Here is a 26,626-nt window from a genome sequence, read left to right as displayed (position 1 = left end):
GATTTGATTGCCACTCATAGTGACCCTGTGCACAATAGAACAGAACAGACCCTATGTACACTCTCTGGTCCTGTGCCATTCTCACAATAGTTCTTATGCTTGAGCCCATTGTTGCAGCCACTGTGTCAATCCAACTTGTTGAAGGTCATCTTCTTTTTTGCTGACCCTCTGCTTTACTAAGCATGATGTCCTTCTCCAAGTACTGATCCCTCCTGATAACATGTCCAAAGTATGTGAGACAAAGTCTCACATCCTTGCTTCTAAGGAGCATTCTGGCTGTACTTCCTTCAAGACAGATTTGTTAGCTGTTTTGGCAGTCCATGGTATATTCAATATTCTTCACCAACACCACAGTTCAAAGGCGTCAGTTCTTCGGTCTTCCTTATTCATCATCCAGCTTTCACATGCATAGGAGACGATTGAAAACACCACGGCTTGCAACAGATGCACCTTAATTTTCAAGGTGATATCTTTACTTTTCAACATTTTAAAAAGCTCTTTTGCAACAAATATGCCCAGTGTAATGCATCTTTTGATTTCTTGACTGCAGCTTCCATGGGGTTGATTGTGGGGCCAAGTAAAATTAAATCCTTGACAACTTCAGTCTTTTCTCTGTTTATCATGATGTGGCTTATATTGGTCCAGTTGTGAGGATTTTTGTTTTCTTTATATTGAGGTGTAATCCATAGTGAAAGCTGTAGTCTTTGATCTTCATCTGTAAGGGCTTCAAGTGCTCTTCACTTCCAGCAAGCAAGGTTGTGTCATCTGCATGATGCAGGTTGTTAATAAGTTTTCTTCCAATCCTGATGCCCCATTCTTCTTCATATAGTCCAGGTTCTGAGATTATTTGCTCAAATACAGATTGAGTAGGTATGGTGAAAGGATATACCCCTGAGGCACAACATTCTTGACTTTAAACCATTAAGTATCTCCCACATGGTTGTCAGTTTGTCGTACTGTGGGGGCTTGCATGTTGCTGTGATGCTGGAAGCTATGCCACCAGTATTCAAATACCAGCAGGGTCACCCATGGGGGGCAGGTTTCAGATGAGCTTCCAGACTAAGACTAGGAAGAAGGGCCTGGCAGTCTACTTCTGAAAAGAATTAGCCAGTGAAAACCTTATGAATAGCAGCAGATCATTGTCTGATACAATGCCAGAAGATGAGTATTTCGGAAAGCACTCAACATACGACTGGGAAAGAGCTGCCTCCTCAAAGTAGAGTCAACCTGAATGACATGGATGCAGTCAAGCTTTCAGGACCTTCATTTGCTGATGTGGCACTACTCAAAATAAGAGGAAAGAGCTGCAAACATCCATTAATAATCGAAACCTGGAATGTACAAAGTATGAATCTAGGAAAATTGGAAGTCATCAAAAATGGAATGCATAAAATTGATATCCTAGGCATTAGTGAGCTGAAAGGGACTGGTATTGGCCCTTTTGAATTGGACAATCATATGGTCTACTATGCTGGGAATGACAACTTGAAGAGGAATGGCATTGCTTTCATCGTCAAAAAGAACATTATGAGATCTATCCTGAAGTACAACGCTGTCAGTATTGCCTGCCTACAAGGAAGACCAGTTAATACAGCTATTATTCAAATTTATGCACCAACCACTAAGGCCAAAGATGAAGAAATTGAAGATTTGTACCAACTTTTGCAGTCTGAAATTGACTGAAGATAAGATCAAGATGCATTGATAATTACTGGAGATTGGAGGGCAAAAGTTGGAAACAAAGAAGGATGGGTAGTTGGAAGATATCACCTTGGAGATAGAAACAGTGCTGGAGATCGCATGATAAAATTTTGTAAGACCAACAACTTCTTCATCAAATATACCTTTTTTCACCAACAGAAACGGTGACTATACATGTGGAGCGTGCTAGATAGGAGACACAGGAATCAAATCAACTACATCTGTGGGAAGAGACCATGGAAAAACTCAATATCATGAGTCAGAACAAGTCCAGGAGCCGACTGCAGGACAGGCCATCAATTGCTCATACGCAAATTCAAGTTGAAAATGAAGAAAATTAGAACAAATCTGTGAGAGCCAAAGCATGACCTTGAATATATCCCACCTGAATTTAAAGACCAACTCAAGAATAGAATTGACACATACAACACTAATGACCAAAGACCACAGAAGTTGTGGAATGACATCAAGGACATCATACACGAAGAAAGCAAGAGGTCATTAGAAAGTCAGGAAAGAAAGACCAAAATGGTTGTCAGAAGAGACTCTGACACTTGCTCTTGAACGTCGAGTAGCTAAAATGAAAGGAAGAAATGATGAAGTAAAAGCGCTGAACAGAAGATTTCAAAGTTCAGCTCCAGAAGCCAAAATAAAGTAGTATAATGACCTGTGTGAACACCTGGAGTTGGAAAACCAAAAGGGAAGGACACGTTCAACATTTCTCAAGCTGAAAGAACTGAAGAAAAAATTCAAGCCTCGAGTTGCAATATTGAAGGATTCTATGGGAAAAATATTAAACAACACAGGAAGCATCAAAAGAAGATGGAAGGAATGAATACACAGAGTCACTGTACCAAAAAGAATTGGTTGATGTTCAACCATTTCAGGAGGTACCGTATGATCAGGAACCGATGGTACTGAAGGGAGAAGTCCAAGCTGCACTGAAGCCATTGGCTGCAAACAAGCCTTCAGGAATTGATGGAATACCAATTGAGATGATTCAAGAAACATGCAACGTTGGAAGTGCTAACTGGTCTATGCCGAGAAATTTGGAAGACAGCTGCCTTACCAACTGACTGGAAGAAATCTATATTTGTGTCTATTCCCAGAAAAGGTGATTCCACCGAATGCAGAAATTATCGAAGAATATAATCATTAATATCACACACAAGTAAAATTTTGCTGAAGGTCATTCAAAAGTGGCTGTAGCAATATATCAACAGGAAACTGCCAGAAATTCAAGCCGGACTCAGAAGAGGATGTGGAACCAGGGATATCATTGCTGATATTAGATGGATCCTGGCTGAAAGCAGAGAATACCAGAAGGATGTGTACCTGTGTTTTATTGACTATGCAAAGGCATTCTACTGTGTGGATCATAACAAGTCATGGATAACATTATAAGAATGGAAATGCCAGAACACTTAATTGTACTCATAAGGAACCTGTACATAGATCAAGAGGCAGTTGTTTGAACAGAACAAGGGGATACTGCATGGTTTAAAGTCAGGAAAGACATGTGTCCTTATTGTATCTTTTCATCATACCTATTCAATCTGAATGCTGAGCAAATAATTCGAGAAGCTGGAGTATATGAAGAAGAATGGGCATCAGGATTGGAGGAAGACTTATTAAGAACCTGTGTCATGCAGATGACACAACCTTTGCTTACTGAAAGTGAAGAGGACTTGAAGCACTTACTGATGAAGGTCAAAGACCACAGCCTTCAGTATGGATTACACTTCCAGATAAAGAAAACAAAAATCCTCACAACTGGACCAATGAGCAACATCATAATAAGTGGGGAAAAGATTGAAGTCCTCAAGGATTTCATTTTACTTGGATCCTCAATCAACATCTGTGGAAAAAGCAGTCAAAAAATCAAAAGATGCATTACATTGGGGAAATTCGCTGCCAAAGACCTCTTTAAAGTGTTGAAAAGCAAAGATGTTACCTTGAAGACTAAGGTGTACCTGACCCAAGCCATGATGTTTCCAGTCGCCTCCTATGAATGTAAAAACTGGATGATGAATAAGGAAGACTGAAGAAGAATTGACACCTTTGAATTGTGGTGTTGAAGAAGAATATTGAATAAACTGTGGACTGCCAAAACAATGAACAATTCTGTCTTGGAAGAGGTACAACCAGAATGCTATTTAGAAGCAAGAATGGCGAGACTACATCTCACATACTTTGGACATGTTGTCATGAAGGACATCATGCTTGGTAAAGTAGAGGGTCAGTGAAAAAGGAACACCCTCAATGAGAAGAATTGACACAGTGGCTGCAGCAATGGGCTTAAGCATAACAATGATTGTGAGGATGGCGCAGGGCCGGGCAGTGTTTCCTTCCGTTGTACATAGGGTCGCTGTGAGTTGGAATCGACTTGATGGCACTTAACTACAACAATAGTATCCCCTTGTTCTGTTTGAACAACCGCCTCTTGATTTATGTACAGTTTCCTCATGAGCATAATTAGGTGTTCTGGAATTCCTCTTCTGAATCCGGCTTGAGTTTCTGGCAGTTTTCTGTTGACATACTGCTACAGCCACTTTTGAATGACCTCCAGCAAAATTTTACTTGTGTGTGATATTAATGATTTTGTTCTATAATTTCCACATTCTGTTGTATCACCTTTCTTAGAAATAGGCATAAATAAAATGGATCTCTTCCTGTTAGTCTACCAGGTAGCTGCCTTTCAAATTTCTTGGCATAGATGAGTGAGCATTTCAGTGCTGCATCCGTTTGTTGAAACATCTGAATTGATATTCCATCAATTCCTGAAGCCTAGTTTTTCCCCAGTGCCTTCAGTGCAGCTTGGACTTCTTTCTTTGGTACCATTGGTTCCTGATCATATGGTACCTCCTGAAATGGTTGAATGTTGACCAATTCTTTTTGGTATAGTGTTTCTGTGTATTCCTTCCATCTTCTTTTAATGCTTCCTGTCATTTAATATTTTCCTCGTAGAACCCTTCAGTATTGCAACTCGAGGCTTGAATTTTTTTTTTTTCATTTCTTTCAGCTTGAGAAATGCTGAGCATGTTCTTCTCTTTTGATTTTCTACCTCCAGGTGTTTGTGCATGTCATTGTAATACTTAACTTTGTCTTCTCAGCCGCCCTTTGAGATCTTCTATTTAGCCCTGTTGCTTCATCTTTTCTTCCTTTTGTTTTAGCTATTGGACATTCAAGAGCAAGTTTTGGAGTCTCTTCTGACATCCATTTTGGTCTTTTCTTTCTTTCCTATCTTTTTAATGACCTCTTGCTTTCTTCATGTATGATGTCCTTGATGTCATTCCAGAATGCCTCTGGTCTTTGGTCATCAGTGTTCAATGTGTCAATTCTATTCTTGAGTTGGTCTCTAAATTCAGGTGGGATATATTCAAGGTTGTACTTTGGCTCTTGTAAACTTGTTCTAATTTTCTTCATTTTCAACTTGAGCTTGCATATGAGCAATTGATGGCCTGTTCCTCACTCCACCACTGGTCTTGTTCTGACTGACGATATTGAACTTTTCCATGGTCTCTTCCCACAGATGTAGTTCATTTGATTCCTGTATATTCCCTCTTGCAAGGGCCACATGTATGTAGTAGTTGTTTCTGTTGGTGAAAAAAGGCATTTGCAACAAAGAAGTCGTTGGTCTTGCAAAATTCAGTCATGGGATCTCCGGCATCCAAGTCCATAGTTTCCAACTTCCAATACCTCTTCTTTGTCTCCAACTTTTGCATTCCAATCACCAGTAATCATCAATGCACTGTGTTTGCATGTTTGATCAATTTCACACGGCAGAAGTTGGTAAAAATCTTCAATTTCTTCATCTTTAGCCTTAGTGGTTAGTTTGTAAATTTGAATAGTAGTCGTATTAACTGGTCTTGTTTGTAGGTGTGTGGAAATTATCCTATCAGTAACAGCATTGTGGAAACCCTGGCGGCGTAGTGGTTAAGAGCTATGGCTGCTAACCAAAAGGTTGGCAGTTTGAATCCACCAGGAAAAAAAAAAAAAATCTATGGGACAGTTCTGCTCTGTCTTATAGAGTCACTATGAGTCGAAATCGACTCGACGGCAATTTTTTTTTTTTTTTAATATTGTACTTTAGGATAGATCTTGAAATGTTCTTTTTGATGACGAATGGCACTCCATTCTTCTCCTATTTGTCATTCCCAGCATAGCATACAGTATGAATGTCTGACTCAAAGTGGCCAATACCAGTCCATTTCAGCTCACTATGTTTTATATTTATGCGTTCCACTTCATTTGTGATGATTTTCAATTTTCCTAGATTCATACTTCATACATTCCAGGTTCTGATTATTAATGGATGTTTGCAGCTGTTTCTTCTCATTTTGAGTCGTGCCACATCAGCAAATGAAGGCCCTGAAAGCTGGACTGCATAGACATCATTAAGGTGGACTCTATTTTGAGAAGGCAGCTCTCCCCTAGTCACATTTTGAGTGCCTTCCAACCCCAGGGGCTTATCTTCTGGCACTATATCAGACAATGTTCCACTGCTATTCATAAAGTTTTCACTGGCTAATTCTTTTCAGAAATAGACCACCTGCCCTTTTTTCCTAGTCTTTCTTAGTCTTGAAGCTCAGCTGAAACCTATCCATCATGGGTGACTCTACTGGTATTTGAATACCGGTGGCATAGCTTCCAGCATCATAGCAACATGCAAACCCCCACAGCATGACAAACTGACAGATGTGTACGTTCAAAAATGTATGTACAAAGATATTGATCTCATCTTTATTTATAACACTGTAAAGTGAGAAATGAACTAAATATCCCAAAATATATGTTATAGTAAATAATTACATAGCCATGTGATGATATAATGTAATTATTAGGAAATGTGGTATAAATATATGTTTACTGACATGGAACAATGTTTTTATTATAGACTTAAAACAAATAACAAAGCAGAAAGTACAATGCACTTACATACCTATGTTGTTAGTTGTTATTAGTTGCTATTGAGTCGATTCTGACTCATGGCAGCCCCATGTGTTACAGAGTAGAACTGCTCCACAAGATGTCCTTATCTGTGATCTTAAGGAATCAGTTTGCCAGGACTTTTCTTCTGAAGTACTGCTGGATGGGTTTGAACCTACAATCTTTAGGTTAGCGGTTGAGTCCAAACCATTTGTACCACTTAGGGACCATTACATGCCTATAAATAGCTCTAAATATTTATATACAAATAATTAATATTGTATATCTTGTTGGGATTGATTTAAAAAAATAAATTTTATTTTTTAGAACACCTTTAGATCTACAGAAAATTTGTGCAATAGTACAGGCAGCACTTATATACGCCACATACAGTTTCCTCTATTATTAACATCTTATACTAGATATGGTACATTTGTTACAATTAATGAACCAGTATTGATACATTATTATGCATTTGTAATATAGTTAGATTCTTTTGTTACTCTCTGCCTTCCTTCTTGAGATTCCCCAACCTCTTAAATGATTTAAAATAATTTGCATACATTAAGGATCACTCATTGTCCTGTAAAGTTCTATGAGTTTGGTAAACATAGTGTCGTTTATAGATTCATACAGAAAAGTTTTCATTGCCTGGAAAAGATCATCATGTGTCACTAATCTAACCCTACTCCCAGCCCTCTGAATCCCTGGCAACCATAATCTTTTAGTTTTCCTTTTCCACAATGTCATAGAATTTGAATCATAGAGTATAGAGCCTTTTTGGACTGGCTTCTTATCAATAGGTATATAGTGTTCATCCATGCCTTTTTATGGCTTGATAGCTCATTTCCTTTTGTCTGTGAATGATAGTATATTATATGGATGTACTGTTTTTGGTTATTCATTCACCTATTGAAGGACATCTTGGCTGCTTCCTGTTTTTAGTAATTATGAGTAAAAGTGCTATAAATTTTTGCATGCACAATTTTGTGTGTACATGTTTTCAAATCAGTTGAGCAAATACTTAATAAGTGTGATTACTGGATTGTGTGGTAGTACTATGTTTAGCTTTGTAAGATGTCGTCAAACTGCCTTCCGAATTGGTTGTACCATTTTGCATTCCCACTTGAAAAAATTGAGAGTTCCTGTTGATTCACATTCTCACCAGCAGTTAGTCAATTTTTTTTTTTTTGTATTTTAACCATTCTGATACCTGCATCTTGGCATCTCTCTCTTTTTTTTTTTTAATTTGGAATTCCTTAATGACATATGATTTTGAGCAGTTTTCATATTTTATTTGAAATTTGTAAATTGTTTTTGATGAGGAGACTGTTCAATCCTTTCGGCCATTTTTTAATTGCTTTGTCTGTTCTCTTATTGTTAAATTTTAAGAGTTCTTTGTATATTTTGGACACAAAAGTATTATCAATATGTGGTTTGCAAATATATTCTCCCACTAACAACTTATCTCTTCATTCTCTCCACAATGTCTTTCACACAGCAGAATTTTTAAATTGTAGTGACATCCAATTTGTCAATTTTATCTCTCATGAATCATGCTTTTGATGTTGTGTCTAAAAACTCATAGCTGAACCCAAGGTCACTTAGATTTTTTCCTTGGTTATCCTCTAGAAGTTTTATAGTTTTGTGTTTTACATTTAGGCCTGTGGTCCATGCGAGTTACATATTGTTTACATATGTATGTTTTTTTCCTTTCAGTTTTTTTTTTTTTTTTGGCATTTCAGTTTTAGGAAGCTTCTACTGACATATCTTCTGGATCACTGATTCTTTTCTCAGCTGTGTCCAGTCTACTGAAAAGCCCATCAAAAATATCCTTAATTTGTTACAGTGTTTTTGACTTCTATCATTTCCTTTGGATTCTTCGTTAGAGTGTCCATTTCTCTGTTCATATTATCTATCTGTTCTTGCATGTTGTCTAATTTTTCTATTCGATTCCTTAACATACTAATCATAATTATTTCAAATTCATTTCCGATATGATTCCAAAACCTGTGTCACGTCTGAGTCTAGTTCTAATGCTTGGTTTCTCTTCAGACTGTGTTTTTCTTCCCTTTTAGTATGACTTGTATTTTTTTTTTTTTTAATCTGAGCATAATATATTGGGAAATAGGAACTGAGATAAAGAGACCTTTATGTGGTGATTTAGGTTAATCTCTCTAGGAATTGGGATGTGTTTAATATTTTTTATAGGTGCCAATGGTTTCAAATTCCTCTAGTCCCCTTATTTTTGTCCCCTCTTTTGTCGTTGGGCTTCCCTAAGAACTCCTCTTTAAACAGAATCCATGCCTTGCAGCTTTCAGCTGGAACCCAGTGTTACTGTATTGGAGCCCTGTTGATTTGATGGTAAAGAGTGGGAGAGGGGAAGCATTTGATAATCTCATTATATCTCAGTATTTTAAAGGGCCTGTGTCCCTAATTTACAAGTGTTTCTTAGCCAATTCCCCCCACCCCGCCTTAGTGAAACAGGAAGGCTAGATAGAGTTGGAGTAGTAAGCGCCCTTCCCCCTGGTATATAATGCCTCTGTCGAAGTCTTCTCCCCTTATTATAGAGGATGCTCTGGGCATATTTCAAAATGGTTACCGCCTCCCTACTGCCAGAGACATGAGGGAATCTTTCTTGGCTTTCTACCATGAGAATCTAGTGAGGCTCCTGGAGGTCAAACCCACAGAAGTGTGGGGCTTTCCTTAAGACTATGGTTCCAAGGAGCTTTTCATTCTCACATGAGTTCATACTCAAACTCAGCAAATCATCAGAATTTCAACTTAAGTATTTCTATCAGTTTATGCTTCCAGCAACTACTGATCCAGGTATGCAGATCTAGACTGTGGTTCTGTGTATTCTCCTGTCTTTCCAGATTTGGGCATGGAATTTGCTTTACAACCTCAGTTCTCTAATGGAGGTTGCCGATTTACAGTATGTTTAGCTTTTTTTCTAGTGTAAGGATGGTAGTGACAATTTCCAATCTCTTTAATGTCAGAGCTAAAAGCAGAGGTTGGAATTGCTTTCTAAAAGTTTTATTTTTTTAATTTATGTTTTAAATCATGTTTTTTTCTTTTTAATATTCGAGTTATACAGTGATCGTGCATTGCTCGAGTAACTCAGATATTAGCTGTCTTCTTGTCCATGTAATTTAATCTTTTGACCTCACTGTAGCCACTTCATGAAACTCAGGTCCTTCACCAATGTTCACGTGAAATCCAGTGGTACCTACCATTTCATCATCATTCTTTAGTTTTTTTTTTTAGTCTCTACTTAAGATTCATAGAGGCTTTGGAAAGAATGGCAGTCACACATTACACATCATATCCCTAAAAAAGCCCAATAAACACATCTGTTCAACAAAATACTTCCATCCCATTGCTACTAGAAATATTCTACTTCTCCATCTCCTGTATACTCTGCACACCTTCCCAATGATGACATTCAGCCTCCGTTTCTCTATCTCCTGTTTATTTCACATCTCTCACTTATTACTACACAGAGCATTTCATTATTCCACTTTTCACTTATAAACGTGTTTACCCAAGCAAATAAAGGGTATTTATTTCTGGAACCCAGATTACTTTTGGAACCCATTTTTTGGGTTTGTTTTTTTTTTTATTAACTTTTATTGAGCTTCAAGTGAACGTTTACAAATCAAGTCAGTCTGTCACATATAAGTTTACATACATCTTACTCCGTACTCCCACTTGCTCTCCCCCTAATGAGTCAGCCCTTCCAGTCTCTCCTTTCGTGACAATTTTGCCAGCTTCCCACTCTCTCTATCCTCCCATCCCCCCTCCAGACAGGAGATGACAACACAATCTCAAGTGTCCACCTGATATAATTAGCTCACTCTTCATCAGCATCTCTCTCCCACCCACTGACCAGTCCCTTTCATGTCTGATGAGTTGTCTTCGGGGATGGTTCCTGTCCTGTGCCAACAGAAGGTTTGGGGACCATGGCCGCCGGGATTCCTCTAGTCTCAGTCAGACCATTAAGTATGGTCTTTTTATGAGAATTTGGGGTCTGCATCCCACTGATCTCCTGCTCTCTCAGGGGTTCTCTGTTGTGCTGCCTGTCAGGGCAGTCATCGGTTGTGGCCAGGCACCAACTAGTTCTTCTGGTCTCAGGATGATGTAAGTCTCTGGTTCATGTGGCCCTTTCTGTCTCTTGGGCTTTTAGTTGTCATGTGACCTTGGTGTTCTTCATTCTCCTTTGCTCCAGGTGAGTTGAGACCAATTGATGCATCTTAGATGGCCGCTTGTTAGCATTTAAGACCCCAGACGCCACTATTCAAAGTGGGATGCAGAATGTTTTCATAATAGAATTATTTTGCCAATTGACTTAGAAGTCCCCTTAAACCATGGTCCCCAAACCCCCGCCCTTGCTCCGCTGACCTTTGAAGCATTCATTTTATCCCGGAAACTTCTTTGCTTTTGGTCCAGCCCAATTGAGCTGACCTTCCATGTATTGAGTGTTTTTCCCTTCACCTAAAGCAGTTCTTATCTACTAATTAATCAATAAAAAACCCTCTCCCTCCCTCCCTCCCTCCCCGCCTCGTAACCACAAAAGTATGTGTCCTTCTCAGTTTTTACTATTTCTCAAGATCTTATAATAGTGGTCTTACACAATATTTGTCCTTTTGCCTCTGACTAATTTCGCTCAGCATAATGCCTTCCATGTTATGAAATGTTTCAGAGATTCGTCACTGTTCTTTATCGATGTGTAGTATTCCATTGTGTGAATATACCACAATTTATTTACCCATTCATCCGTTGATGGACACCTTGTTTGCTTCCAGCTTTTTGCTATTGTAAACAGAGCTGCAATAAACATGGGTGTGCATATATCTGTTTGTGTGAAGGCTCTTGTTTCTCTAGGGTATATTGCGAGGAGTGGGATTTCTGGGTTGTATGGTAGTTCTATTTCTAACTGTTTAAGATACCGCCAGATAGATTTCCAAAGTGGTACCATTTTACATTCCCACCAGCAGTGTATAAGAGTTCCAATCTCTCCGCAGCCTCTCCAACATTTATTATTTTGTGTTTTTTGGATTAATGCCAGCCTTGTTGGAGTGAGATGGAATCTCATCGTGGTTTTAATTTGCATTTCTCCAGTGGCTTATGATCGAGAGCATTTTCTCATATATCTGTTAGCTGCCTGAATATCTTCTTTAGTGAAGTGCGTGTTCATATCCTTTGCCCACTTCTTGATTGGGTTGTGAAACCCATTTTTATGTGTCCCCAGAGCCCTCTTTGCATGCTTCTCTCAGATCTGGTGCCTGTTTATAAATTTATTGTCTCTCATCTTCAGATCCACCATTCCTTGATTTATTTTGTGATACTGGAGCTGGATTCTGTAAGCCTTTATTTTTTTACATCTAGCTAGATTTAAGCTTTATCAATAGAAAATATTAGAGTAACTCTGCAAGAGAATAGTGATGGAAAAATACTCCCCTCTGAGTTCTGGTGTTCCATTATTATAATTAATATTTAGAACAGGATCCCAGTGGCTCCTGGAGGAATCCAGCTGCACCCAGTCCATACTTTCCTCATCAATAGTCACTTCCAGGAAGCTCTCATCGACCCATACTCCCTGGCAATTGTGGGCTGCTTCTGTAGACTAACTGCAGCCTGCCCAGGTTACTCTCCTACTCGTTACTTCCATTATTGCCTGTTTCTCAGCATCTTTTACTGAAAGTTTAAGTTCATAGTCTATATGACTATAATATTTTTGTTGTCATTGTTGTTAGGCACCGTTGGGTTGGTTTCGACTCATAGCAACCCTGTGTACAACAGAATTCTGTGTACAACACTACCAGCTCCTGTGCCATCCCCACAACCATTGGCATGCTTGAGCCCCTTGTTGCATCCACTGTGTCAATACATCTCATTGATGGTCTTCCTGTCTTTTGCTGACCTTCTACTCTACCAAGTGTGATGTCCTTCTCCAGAGACTGGTCCCTCCTCATAACATGTCCAAGGTATATGGGACATAGTCTCGCCCTCCTTGCTTTCAAGGAGCATTCTGGGTGTACTTCTTCCAAGGCACATTTGTTTGTTCTTTTGGCAGTCTGTGTTATATTCAATATTCTTCACCAGCACCATAATTCAAAGGCATTAATTCTTCTTCAGTCTTCCTTATTCATTGTCCAGCTTTTCCATACATGTGAAGTAATTGAAAACACCCTGGCTTTGGTCAGAAGTACCTCAGTCCTTAAAGTGACATCTTTGCTTTTAACACTTTAAAGAGGTCTTTTGGAGCAGATTTTATATTTTAGTCACTTTTTTAATCTTCAATATCCTGCACTGTTCCTGGCAAAAATAGTACTCAAAAGTAGTTTGGTGAGTAAATGAATAAATGATGGTGATTTTGTTATATTGACAAAGTGTGAGTATTTTTATACGAAAAAACAAAAAACAAACAAACCCGTTGCCGTCTGATTCACGATGGCCCTATAGGACAGAGTGGAACTGCCCCATAGAGCTTCCAGGGAGCTCTTGGTGGATTTGAACTGCCAACCTTCTGGTTAGCAGCTGTAGCACTTAACCACTAACCCACATTTATATATAGTTACAATATAAAAGGAAAAACAATTTAGAACAGTGAGAGAAAATTCATATGATTTTTTAAAAACTTTTATATTTTAAAATTCTCCTTACAGTTTTGCTCCCAAATTTCAATCATTTTGAATTAACTTTGGGATTAGTAATGAAAACCAGAATAAAGTTTCCTGAAGAATATTTCTTGAAAATAACTTAATTCTCCCAGTTAAGCATGTTCCACCTGAAAAATTTCAGTTCTGTTCTCTAAGGAATTAGTCCATGGATTGCATGATTTGTCTGTTCTTGTTAAATGAAGAATAAATAGGCCTCTAAAGTAAAGTAAAATGAATCTATTTCTCTACAGCACTCATGGTTTTTATTAGATTATTTCCAACATTAAAGAACGTTAAACTCTGAGTTTTTTTTTTCCAGAAGATAAACATGTCAATACTATACTCAATGAGGGCTACAAAATCCTGTATTTGGCAATGAAGCTCCATTATGAAGGCATTCCAGTCATCTGTGTAATTCATTATGGTTCATCCGAGAAGCTTATCCTGAGATTTTGGGTGTTCATTGTCAGGAACTGATAAGCATGCCCTTTACGAATTTTGCAACAGAATGAACTACAGCTGAATCTGTAAGTTGTTTTCCAAACAGACCACTATCTAATTAGTGCATGTATAACTTATATTTAATTCAGCATTTTCTGTTCATGAGATTTTGCCCATATTAAATTTTCACCTCCAAATCTGTCGATAAATTGAATTTTAAAGAATAGAATGAATTTGTTTAAGAAAATGGCATGCCCTTCAAGGATTTATATATTTTGTTATGTTTTATACCTCATCAAAAGTTCCATTAACCCAAATTCTTATTTCTTCCTTTCTTGGGAATGAGAGGGAAGTTGGATTAAGTGAGCATTCAGTTCAGTAGTGACAAGTAGAATATATAAACTGGGTACCCAACTTGTGTAATACTTTGCAAGGAATCACAAATCATGTTCTGGCCCTAAGTTCACCTGTTTGAAAAGCTGAGTCCCTTCTCTTCCCATCTTGCTGTGCTAAGGGAATTGTTATCTACAGAAGTCAAGGAACAGCTGTTTACTAATGGATCACAGCAGGAGAATAAACACAGCAGTCTGGGCAGAGGATATTTTTCACTCTTATGCAACTTGTTTCTCAATATTTTGTCCTCTGTCGTGGATTACAAAGTATGTATGTGAGAGTAAACATCAGGCAATCACTCTTCCTCTCCCTGTATGAGGAATAAGACTTTGAGGCATATTAGTAATTCATATATTCTATGCCATGTGCAGCTCAGCTCTTTATTGAATAAAATGAGTAGAAAATAGAAACATGGTTTAGGTTTAGTTTTCTCATTAATCATAAAAACAACACATTCAAATGAGAATGTTTCTTTTAAATGGGGTATCTGTGATTTAAGGTGGTCTAAGTGTTGCTATATTAATTTAATATCATTACAGTCTTCTCTCAGTATCCGTGGGGAATTGGTTCCAGGACACCCTGTGGATACCCAAATCCATGGATCCCTTATATAAAATGGTGTAATTTTTGCATATAACCTACAGTATCCTTTTATATACTTTAAATCATCTCTAGATTGCTTGTAATATCTAATACAATGTAAATGGTATGCAAATAGTTGTTATACTGCATTGTTTAGGGAATAATGACAAGACATGAGGCAAACAATGCTCAAACAACCAAGGCTGGAGAGACACTGAGGATCTGTGAAATGGCAGAAGGCTACAGCCGGGTATGCCTACACATCACTTCATTCTCATGGATACAGCATAGTGCTTGGCCTGTGGCAAATTCAAGTTTTGCTTTCTGAAACTTTCTTTTTTTTCCAAATATTTTTGATCCATGGTTGGTTCAATCCATGGATGTGGAATCTGGGGATATGGAGGGCTGACTGTCCTTACTGCATGTCTTCAATAATTATATGGCAATAGTCTAAGTGAGAGATGATGAGAATGAATCAGAGAACTAGTGAATGGTATGAGAATGTTTCAAGAAAATAAGAGTTTTCAAGAGTTTCAAATACTTTCCAGAGGTCATATTATAAAAGGAAATGGAAGAAAAGGTCACTCATTATATTGGACATTTAGGAGGTTTTTGGTGATGTTGCAATCCGATTGAGAGCTACACTGCATGGGTTAAGCAATGGCTGTAGATTACTCTTTCAAGAAGGCTGGCAGTGAAGGCCATTAGAGTTCACTGGAATTTTGCTTTAGGTGAGTAAGCAGTATACTTTTTTTTTTTTTTTTATTGTAGATACATCTGGAACTATTGTAGACATATCTGGAATGTTAATTTCTAAAATTATCTGTTTAGGGTTGCTGAAAATGCTTGGAAATTAATGTTAACTAAATATGGAAGGTCATTTTGGGGGACAAAGGATTGTCTCTGTGTGATATAAGGATTTAAATAAAGGTATGTCTTTGAGTGTATATTTTGTGTGTAAATAACAATATCACTTTAGTTTCAAGTATAGTGGCAGTCACTGCTATCTTCTTTCATCTTATGGAGGCTAAAAAATAGAGGCCTAGTCTATAGACAGAAACCCTGGTGGTATAGTGGTTAAGGACTACAACTGCTAACCAAAAGATTGGCAGTTCGAATCCACCAGGCACCCCTTGGAAGCCCTATGGGGCAGTTCTACTCTGTCCTATAGGGTTGCTATGAGTCTGAATCGACTCGACAGCAACGGGTTCAGTTTTTTTTTTTTGGTTAGTCAATAGTCCCAGTGACACAGAGAGTTAATATAATGTCAAGGCATAAACAGTGCTCAAGGGAATGCAGAAAGATAAATATCCTAGGCATTAGTGAGCTGAAATTAACTGATACTGGCCATTTTGAATCAAATAATCATATGATCTACTATGCTGGGAATGACAAATAGAAGAAAAATAGCATCACATTCATCGTCGAGAAGAACATTTCGAGATCTATCCTGAAGTGCAATGCTGCCAATGATAGGATAATAACCATATACTTACAAGGAAAGCCAGATAATACACTATTATTCAAATTTACCCACCAACCACTAATGCCAAAGATGAAGAAACTGAAGATTTTTACCATCTTCTGCAGTCTGAAATTGATTTAACATGCAATCAAGATGCATTAATAATTACTGGTGATTGGAATGCAAAAGATGAAAAAAAAGAAGGATTGGTAGTTGGGAAATGTGACTTTGGTGATAGAAATGATGCAGGAGGTCACATGATAGAGTTTTGTAAGACCAATGACTTATTATTTGGAAATACCTTTTTTTCAATAACATAAACAGCAATTGTATGGGTGAACCTCACTAGATGGAATACACAGGAATCAAATAGATTACATCTGTGGAAAAAGATGATGGAAAAGCTCAATATCATCAGTTAAAACAAGGCCAGGAGTCGACTGAGGAACAGACCATCAATTGCTCATATCCAAGTTCAAGTTGGCCAGGAAGCTGTCTTCCATATTTCTTGGCATAGACAAGTGAGAACCTCCAGCGCTGCATCTGTTTGTTGAAACATCTCAATTGATATTCCATCAATTCCTGGAGCCTTGTTTTTCCCCAATGCCTTCAGAGCAGCTTGGACTTCTTCCTTCTTCCTTCAGTACCATCGGTTCCTGATCATATGCCACCATATTTATGCCTATTCCCAAGAAAGGTGATCCAACCGAGTGTGGAAATTATAGAACAATATCATTAATATCACATGCAAGCAAAGTTTTGCTGAAGATCATTCAAAACGGCTGCAGCAGTATATCAACAGGGAACTGCCAGAAATTCAGGCCGGTTTCAGAAGAGAACGTGGAACCAGGGATATCATTCCTGATGTCAGATGGATCCTGGCTGAAAGCAGAGAATACCAGAAGGATGTTTACCTGTGTTTTATTGACTATGCAAAGGCATTTGACTGTGTGGGTCATAACAAACTATAGATAACACTGAGAAGAATGGGAATTCCAGAACACTTAATTGTGCTCATGAGGAACCTTTACATAGATCAAGAGGCAGTTGTTCGGACAGAACAAGGGGGTACTGATTGGTTTAAAGTCAGGACAAGTGAGTGTCAGGGTTGTATTCTTTCACCATACTTATTTAATCTGTATGTGGAACAAATAATATGAGGAGCTGGACTATATGAAGAAGAACGGGGCATCAGGATCGGAGGAAGACTCATGAACAGCCTGCATTATGCACATGACACAACCTTGCTTGCTGAAAGTGAAGAGGACTTGAAGCACTTACTAATGAAGGTCAAAGACCACAGCCTTCAGTATGGACTGCACCTCAACATAAAGAAAACAAAAATCCTCACAACTGGACCAATGAGCAACATCATGATAAACCGAGAAAAGATCGAAGTTGTCAAGGATTTCATTTTACTTGGATCCACAATCAACAGCCATGGAAGCAGCAGTCAGGAAATCAAAAGACACATTGCATTGGGTAAATCTGCTGCAAAGGACCTCCTCAAAGTGTTGAAGAGCAAAGATGTCACCCTGAAGACTAAGGTGGGCCTGACCCAAGCCATGGTATTTTCAGTCACATCATATGCATGTGAAAGCTGGACAATGAATAAGGAAGACCGAAGAAGAGTTGACGCCTTTGAATTGTGGTGTTGGCGAAGATTATTGAACATACCATGGACTGCCAAAAGAACAAACAAGTCTGTCTTGGAAAAAGTGTGGCCAGATTGCTCCTTAGAGGCAAGGATGGCAAGACTACATCTTACATACTTTGGACATGTTGTCAGGAGTGATCAGTCCCTGGAGAAGGACATCATGCTTGGCAGAGTACAGGGTCAGCGGAAAAGAGGAAGACCCTCAACAAGGTGGAATGACACAGTGGCTGCAACAATGAGCTCAAGCTTAACGATTGTAAGGATGGTGCAGGACTGGGCAGTGTTTCATTCTGTTGTGCATAGCGTCGCTATGAGTTGGAACTAACTCAACAGCACCTAACAACAACAAGTTCAAGTTGAAGATGAAGAAAATTAAAACAAGTGCACAGGAGGCAAAGTAAGACCTTGCGTATAGTATATCCCACCTGAATTTAGAGACCATCTGAAGAATAGATTTGACCCACTGAACACTAATGACTGAAGACTAGATGAGTTGTGGGATTACATCAAGGACATCATATATTAACAAAGCAAAAGGTCATTAAAAATACAGGAAAGACCAAAATCAATGTCAGAAGAGACCCTGAAACTTGCTCTTGAATGTAGAGTAGCTAAAGCAAATGGGAGAAATGATCATGTAAAAGAGCTGAAATAAAAGACGATTTCAAAGAGAGGCTCAAGAAGATAAAGTAAAGTATTATAATGACATATGCGAAGGCCTGGAATTAGAAAACAAAAAGGGAGGAACATGCTCAGCATTTCTCAAACTGAAAAAACCTGAAGAGAAAATTGAAGCTTCAAGTTGCAATATGGAGGGATTCTATGGGCAAAATAGGGTCTTTATGACTGGGAACTGACTTGACAGGAGCTAACAACAACAACAATAGGAAAAATATTGAAAGATACATGAAGCATCAAAAGAAGATAGAAGGAATACAAGGAGTCACTGTACCAAAAAGAATTGATTGACGTAGAGCCATTTCAGAAGGTAGCATATGATGAAGAACCAATGGTAGTAAAGGAACTAGTCCAAGCTGCACTGAAGGCATTGGCAAAAAAACAAGGCTCTAGGAATTGATGGAATACCAATTGAGATGTTTCAACAAATGGATGCAGCTCTGGAGGTGCTCACTCATCTATGCCACAAAATTTGGAAGAGAGCTACCTAACCAACTGACTTGAAGAAATCCATATTTGTGACTATTCCAAAGACAAGTGATCCAACAGAATGTGGAAATTATGGAACAATATCATTGACATCACACTTAAGTAAAATTTTGCTGAAGATAATTCAAAAGCAGTTACAGCAGTTCATTGACAGGGAACTGCCAGAAATTCAAGCTGGATTCAGAAGAGGACCTGAAACAAGAGATATCATTGCTGATGTCAGAGGCATCTTGGGTGAAAGCAGAAAATACCAAAAAGATGTTTAACTGTGTTTTATTGATTATATGAAGGCATTCAACTGTGTGGATAATAACAAATTATCGACAATAATGTGAACATTGGGAATTCCAGAACACTTAATTGTTCTCATGATGAAACTGTACATAGACCCAGAGGCAACTTTTCCAACAGAACAAGGGGATGCTGCATGGTTAAAATCAGGAAAGGTGTGTGTCATGATACTTATTCAATCTGTATGCTGAGCAAATCAAATGCAAAGCTGGTTTATATGAAGAAGAACGCTACATCAGGATTGAAGGAAGACTCATTAACAACCTGAGATACGCAGATGACACAACTTTGCTGAAAGCGAAGAGGGCTTGAAGTGTTTACTGATGAAGATCAAAGACTACAACCTTCAGTATGGATTATACCTCAACATAAAGGACACAAAAATCCTCACAACTGGACCAATAAGCATCATCATGATAAATGGAGAAAAGATTGAAGCTGTCAAGGATTTGATTTTACTTGCATCTACAATCAACATCCATAGAAGCAGCAGTCAAGAAATCAAACAACGTATTGCACTGGCAAGTCTGGTGAAAAGATCTCTTTAAAGTGTTAAAAAGCAAAGATGTCATCTTGAAAACTAAGGTTGCCTGACCCAAGCTATGGTGTTTTCATTCGCTTCATATGCATGCAAAAACTGGATAATGAATAAGGAAGACCGAAGAAGAATCGATGCCTTTGAATTATGGTGTTGTTGAAGAATATTGAATATTCCATGGACTGGAAAAATAACGAATAAGTCTGTCCCAGAAGAAGTGCAGCGAGAGTGCTCCTTGGAAACAAGGATAGAGAGACTTCATCTCATATACTTTGGACATGTTATCAGAAGGGACCAGTCCCTGGAGAAGGACATCACGCTTGGTAAAGTAGAGTGTCAGCAAAAAAGAGGAAGACCCTGGATGAGATGGATTGACACAGTGGCTACAACAATGGGCTCAAGCACAACAATGATTGTGAGGATGGCACAGGACTAGGCAGTGTTTTGTTCTGTTGTACATAGGGTCACTATTAGTCGAATCCCACTTAACGAATCTAACAACAACAAGTCTTTATGGGAGAGGACTGCCACATCTTTCTCCCGTGGAGTGGCTGATGAGTTCAAGCCACTGGTGTTTTGGCTAGCAGCCGAGCTCTTAAACACTGCTCTTTCAGAGACAAAGGCAAAAATAAAGATATATTATGACATATAAAAGTTGAAAGAATTCATCTCCAACAGTCTGACACTACATGAAATGCTCAAGTAAGTCCTTCAGAAAGAAGGACAATCATAACAAATGGACATATGAATTTACACAAAGAAACAAAGAGTAGAAAATGATAACAACATGAGTAAATGTGTAAGAACTTTTTCTTATTATTTACATGTCTTTAGAACATAATTGCCTGTTTAAACAAAAATAATAACAAAGTAGTCCAGGGTTTATAACTTATGTAAAAGTGCGATGCTTAAAGGCCACGATGAGAGAAATGGAAGTATACTATTTCAAGGTTATCATATTATATATGAAGTGGTATGATATCACTGGAATATAGACTATTATAAGTTAGAGCGATGTACTATAAACCTAAAACAAGCATAAAAATGCAAGACAGAGAGTTCTAGCTAATAAGTCATCAAAGGAGATAAAATGGAATGAAAATAAAATTTAATTAATTCAACATATGTCAGAAAAGGTGAGAGAAAGGGAACAAAGAACATAAGGGGCAAATAAAATACAAATAGCAAAATGCTAGACTTGACCATATCAATAATCAGGATAAATGTAAGCAGTCTAAATATCCCAATAAAAGGCAGAGGTTGTCAGATCTAATTATACACTGCTTCTAAGAAAGGCACTTCAGATAGACACTAATCGATTAAAAATAAGACATAAATAAAAGTGAATCATGATAACAACAACCCAAAAAAACAAAAAAAGATCTAGAGGCTATATTTCTACCAGACAAAGTATATTTCAGAGCTAGGAATATTATCAGGAGTAAATAAAAAAAAAGAAAAGAAGAAGTCATTTCATTATGAAAACGCAGTAAATTGATCAAAAAGATATAATCTAAAATGTTTATGGACCTAAAAACAGAGGTACAAAATACACAAAGAGAGAGCTGATAGAACTACAGGAGAAACGGACAAATCTGTAATTACCAGCAGGGTTACCCACAGAAGATAGGTTTCAGTGAAGCTCCCAGACTAAGACAAATTAGGAAGAAAGGCTTAGTGATCTACTTCTGAAATTAGCCAATGAAAACTTACAGATCATAATAGAATATTATTCAACTCGCTGGCTTTGGATGCATCATCAGAAGGGATCAGTTGTTAGAGGACATCATGTTGGATAAGGTAGAGGGCCAATGAGGGCATGGGAGACTCTTGGTGAGATGGACTGGCACAATAGCCACAAAAATGAACATACCAGCAATTGTGTAGATGACACAGGTCCTGGCAAAATTTTGTTCTATTATACGTAAGGTCACCGTGAGTTAGATTAAACTTGATGGCAGCTAACAACAATAGGTGTGAAGCAGTATCTCATTATGGTTTTAATTTGCTTTTCTCTGATCATGAATGATGTTGAGCATCTTTTCATATGCCGATTTGCCATCTAGTGGAAGAACTAGAACTCCCAATTAATGTTGGTAGGAATTTAAAATTATACAAGCACTTTGAAAACAGTTTGGCACTTCCTTAAATCTTAAATGTGCACCTACATATGATCCAGCCATGCCACTCCTAGGTATTTCCCAGAGAAATGAAAGCATTCGTCCATACAAAGAATTGTACACAAACATTGATAGCAGCTTTATTTACAATAACCCCAAACTGGAAATAATCCAACTGTCCATTAACAGATAAATGGATAAACAAACTATGGTGAGCTAGTAAAATGGAATACTATATAAACAATTCAGAATAATAATACTTGGTGAATGAAGCCAGACAACAAAGAGTCTATAATGTATGATTTCATATATATAAAACTCTAGAAAACACAAACTGATTTCTAGTGACAGAAAGCAGATTAGCGATTCCTGGAGGGTGGGGGTTAGGAGCAGGAGGGAGAGATCATAGAGGCGAATGAGGGAACTCCGGGAGATGACGGATATGCTCACCTTCTTGATTGTGATGGTGGTGTCAGGGGTTTACAATTATAAAATTGTTTTTGTAAAATGAATGCTATTTATTACTATTTAGTAGCTTTTAAAGTGCCAAATCTGTACTTTTAGATATTACATGAATTTGGGTGAACTGGCCCCAGCTGCTGTGTTGTCCTGGTGAGGATATTTTTTGGATCTCCAGTCTGACTCCCCAAACTCTCCCCTATTCATCTCTCAGTGATTGGGCTATGGAAAGGTGAAGGGCATGTAGAGTAGCAGAGGGTAGAATCACCCAGAAATCTATAATTAAAAAAAAAAAAAAAAGCTGCTGTCAGATTGATTCTGACTCACAGCAACCCCCTCTGTGTGCGAGCAGAAGTGTGCTCTGTAGCGTTTTCACTGACAGTTTTTAGAAACAGATTGTAAGTGCCTCTGGGTGGACTTAAATCTCCAGCCTTTTGGTTAATAACCAAGCACGTTAACCGTTTGCACCACCCAGGTACTCCAGTCTGTGATTAACCGGTTGACATCAAGTCAATTCTGACTCATGGCAACTCCATGTGTGTCAGAGTAGAACTGCCCCATAGGGTTTTCAAGACTGTGACCTTTCAGAAGCGGTTGTCAGGCCTTTCTTCAGAGGCACCTCTGTGTGGGTTCAAACCGAGAACCTTTTGGTTAGTAACCAAGTGCTTAGCCATTTGTGCCACCCAGGGACTCCGGTCTATAATTAAAAAAAAATTTTTTTTTTTTTTTTTAATATAATTAGCGGGGACTAATTCTTTCCGTTCCTCATCCAGCATTGCTTCTGAGCTCTTAAACAGCAGTTCTTAACCACCCTGGGGAGCCCGTCTACCTGGGTTGGAACAGGGGAGTAGGTGGAAAGCAGGGGTGTATTAAAATCTTTGGAGGATGAGATGACTTCTGTAGTTTAAAAACAAAGCACATCTAGGTACCATTTTTTGATTAATTTTTTGTCATGGTTCTTTATTTTGATTTTTAAATAACTTTAAAAAAGGGTGTTGAATTTTTATGTTCGTCAAACAGGGAGGGTTATAAAAATTGAGAAACACTATTCAAGGCAGTCCTATAGTTTTAGAGTAGTGGTTACCTTTTTGAGGGGTTCTGAAACCCATAGATGCCCTTCCCCAGGGTAATGAACCCAAATTCAATGTTTCAAAGAAGTAGGAGGGTGTCTACCGAAGCAGCCCTCAAGTGCCCATAAATTCCAGGCTCAGAACCTCTGTCTTCAATCACCCGGAGCTTTCAGACACCCTCAGGGCTGTTTCAGAGCATCGGGTGCTCTAAACACAACCTGTACTCCAGAGTGCATTTTTCAGACTGTGTCTGACTGGTAAACACTGAGGACAACGAGACTATACTGACCTTGCAGCTCTTGGGGGAGGGGCAGCAGGGGAGAAGCCGTGGCTAAGAATATTGGTTCTATTTCCTGTTAGCTGTGTGATTCTGGGCAAAGTACTTAAGTCCTCTGGATCTCACATTTCCCCATTTTTAATTATAGGGATAAGATAGCTGTCCAATCTACCTTACAAGCATCACATGGTGCTCAGATAAGACATTATTAAAGTTCAGCTGTGTAAGAGCAAAAACTCTGTCAAGTGTAAACAACTATTTCTCTGCATAAAAGACAGGCAGGACAAGAATCAAAGGGAACTTTTAAACAATGCATGGGAATGTATGTTTTTGAACTCAGACAAATGAGACTGCTTTGTTCTCCAGAATGATCAAGAACGTATGTGAGATTGCAAGAGTACTATGCAAATGCCATGGAAGAAAGTCAGTCCTTTTGTTTGCTATAACACATTTCCGTAACCACTGAGGTCTCGTTACTTTTCCAGTTTCATCTGATGCCCAATTCTGCCACAGGCTAGCATGCTGGGGGTTTACGAGGTCCCCTGAATTGTCATGAATGAGCTATTCCTTCAGTGATCGTACCCACATCGTGATCGACTGCCCAGATCTACCACAGAATGATTCCAACACCAGGGAATAGTAGAACAGCCTCGCAATATCCACGACTGCTTAACAAGGGCTTTTTGAAATACCTATCTAGGCTGTCATTACAAAAGTGACCTTTGACTATACTGACCTTGCGGGAGTCAGGATACGGTCAGTGCTATATGGCTATTATGCCTTTTCCAGTCTGAGAGAGTAAAGCTTTTAAAGAGGTGTAAATCTCCCTGAGCAGCATTTCAGCACTCTCTATATCATCTGATTTTGAAAACTCCGTGCCTGTGGCTGCCTCCCCCTTCAATTCTGTTGTATTGGCTGCAGCAATATCTCCAGTGAAAACTCATTTATAGTCTAGGCACCAGCAAACCAGAACTGCTTGAACACCCCCACAGGGAAGCAATTATTTCATCAAAGGCCTCTTATTGTCCTCATCATGGCACTAATTTCTGCATGATTTAAATGTGCGCTTGCCACTGCCTATTATTTGCCCAGCGCTGACACCATAGGTGCTGCTATCAGAGCGGACTCGCTATCTTCATCTTCCCTGCAGCTAGAGGTTAGCATTCTGACATTTGAAAAGAGAGAGCATGGAGGAGATGGGAATCTGGTTCTTGGTTTGCCCTTAACAAAGCACTTTGCATTGGATTAGAAGTCACAGATGTGGGGTTCCTGTTCTGAATTTGCCATTTATGGGTCATGTAAACACAGATAAGCCACTCAATCTCTATGGGTCTCAGTTTCTCCGTTGGAATTGAAATGACAAAACATGAGTTTCAGCCTATTGGAGAAGTCTTACAACTATTTCCTAGGTATCATCTCACTCTCAGCCCCTTCAGAATATCTGAAATGCAGAAAAGGGACACTTATAATAGAGTTATAACAAGTATAATTAACATAATTTTAATTAACAGAAAATGGCATTAGCTACATGGCATTCTTCCTTCATGCTGTTATGTTCCAGATCTCTGGGTCTGGAATTACAAATATGGGATTGCAAATCTGGGATTACAAAATTCTAGTCAAGAGCAGGGGTGAATGGCCAGCTAGCACCCTCGTTTAGGCCCCTGAACAGCAAGCTGAACACAGAGACGAGGAACAGTGGTAGAAATACAGATCTTCAACTGCCCAGCACATTCTGGGCACTGCACAGAGGCGTAGCAGGGCCAGGGTCGGACTTTGGGAGAGTGACCCCTGGGCTCCCTCTGCATGGTCAGAGAAGCTTCAGCTGTTCCTTAGCATGATTTGGCTCCAGGATTCAATGACAATACGACGTATCAAGTCTTGGTACCTGCCTTATATTGCCAGTACAGTGTGCTTGGTGGCAGACACAGTTGTTGTCAGGTGCTGTTGAGTCCTACTCATAGTGACTGTATGTACAACAGAAAGAAACACTGCCCAGTCTCACACCATCCTCACAATCATTGCTATGTTACAGTCACTGTGTCAATCCATCTCATCAAGGGTCTTCCTCTCTTTTGATGACCCTTTACTTTACCAAGCATGAAGTCCTTCTCCAGAGACTGGTCTTCCCGATAACAGGTCCAATGTACGTGGACAAAGGCTTGCCTTCCTCACTTCTAGGGAGCATTCTAGCTGTACTTCTTCCAAGACACATTTATTTGTTCTTCTGGCAGTCCATGGCGTATTCAGTATTCTTTGCCAGCACCATAATTCAAAGACGTCAGTTCTTCTTTGTTCTTATTTATTGTCCAGCTTTCACATGGATATGAGGAAATTGAAAATATCTTGGCTTGGGTCAGGCATGTCTTAGTCCTCGAAGTGACGTCTTTGTTTTTTAATATTTTAAAGGGATCTTTTGCAACAAATTTACCCAGTACAATACATGGCTTGATTTCTTGACTGCTGCTTCCATGGGTGTTGATTGTGGATTCAAGTAAAATGAAATTCTTGACAACTTCAGTATTTTCTCTGTTTATCATGATTTTGCTTATTGGTCCAGTTGTGAGAATTTTTGTTTTCTTTATGTTGAGCTGCAGTCCATACTGAAAGCTGTAGTCTTCGATCATCATCAGTAAGTGCTTCAAGTCCTCACTTTTAGCAAGAATGGTTGTGTCATCTGCATATCCCAGGTTATTAATGAGTGTTCTTCCAATCCTGATGCCAGTTTCTCAAATTATTTGCTTAGTATTCAGGCCAAATAAGTATGGTGAAAGAATACAACCCTGACACACACCTTTTCTGACTTTAAACCATCCAGTATCTGCTTGTTCCATTTGAATGACTGTCTCTTGGTCTATGTACAGGTTCCTCTTG

This window comes from Loxodonta africana, chromosome 1 (assembly GCF_030014295.1).
Source record: "Loxodonta africana isolate mLoxAfr1 chromosome 1, mLoxAfr1.hap2, whole genome shotgun sequence".
NCBI lineage: Eukaryota > Metazoa > Chordata > Mammalia > Proboscidea > Elephantidae > Loxodonta > Loxodonta africana.
This window is presented reverse-complemented; position numbering follows the sequence as displayed.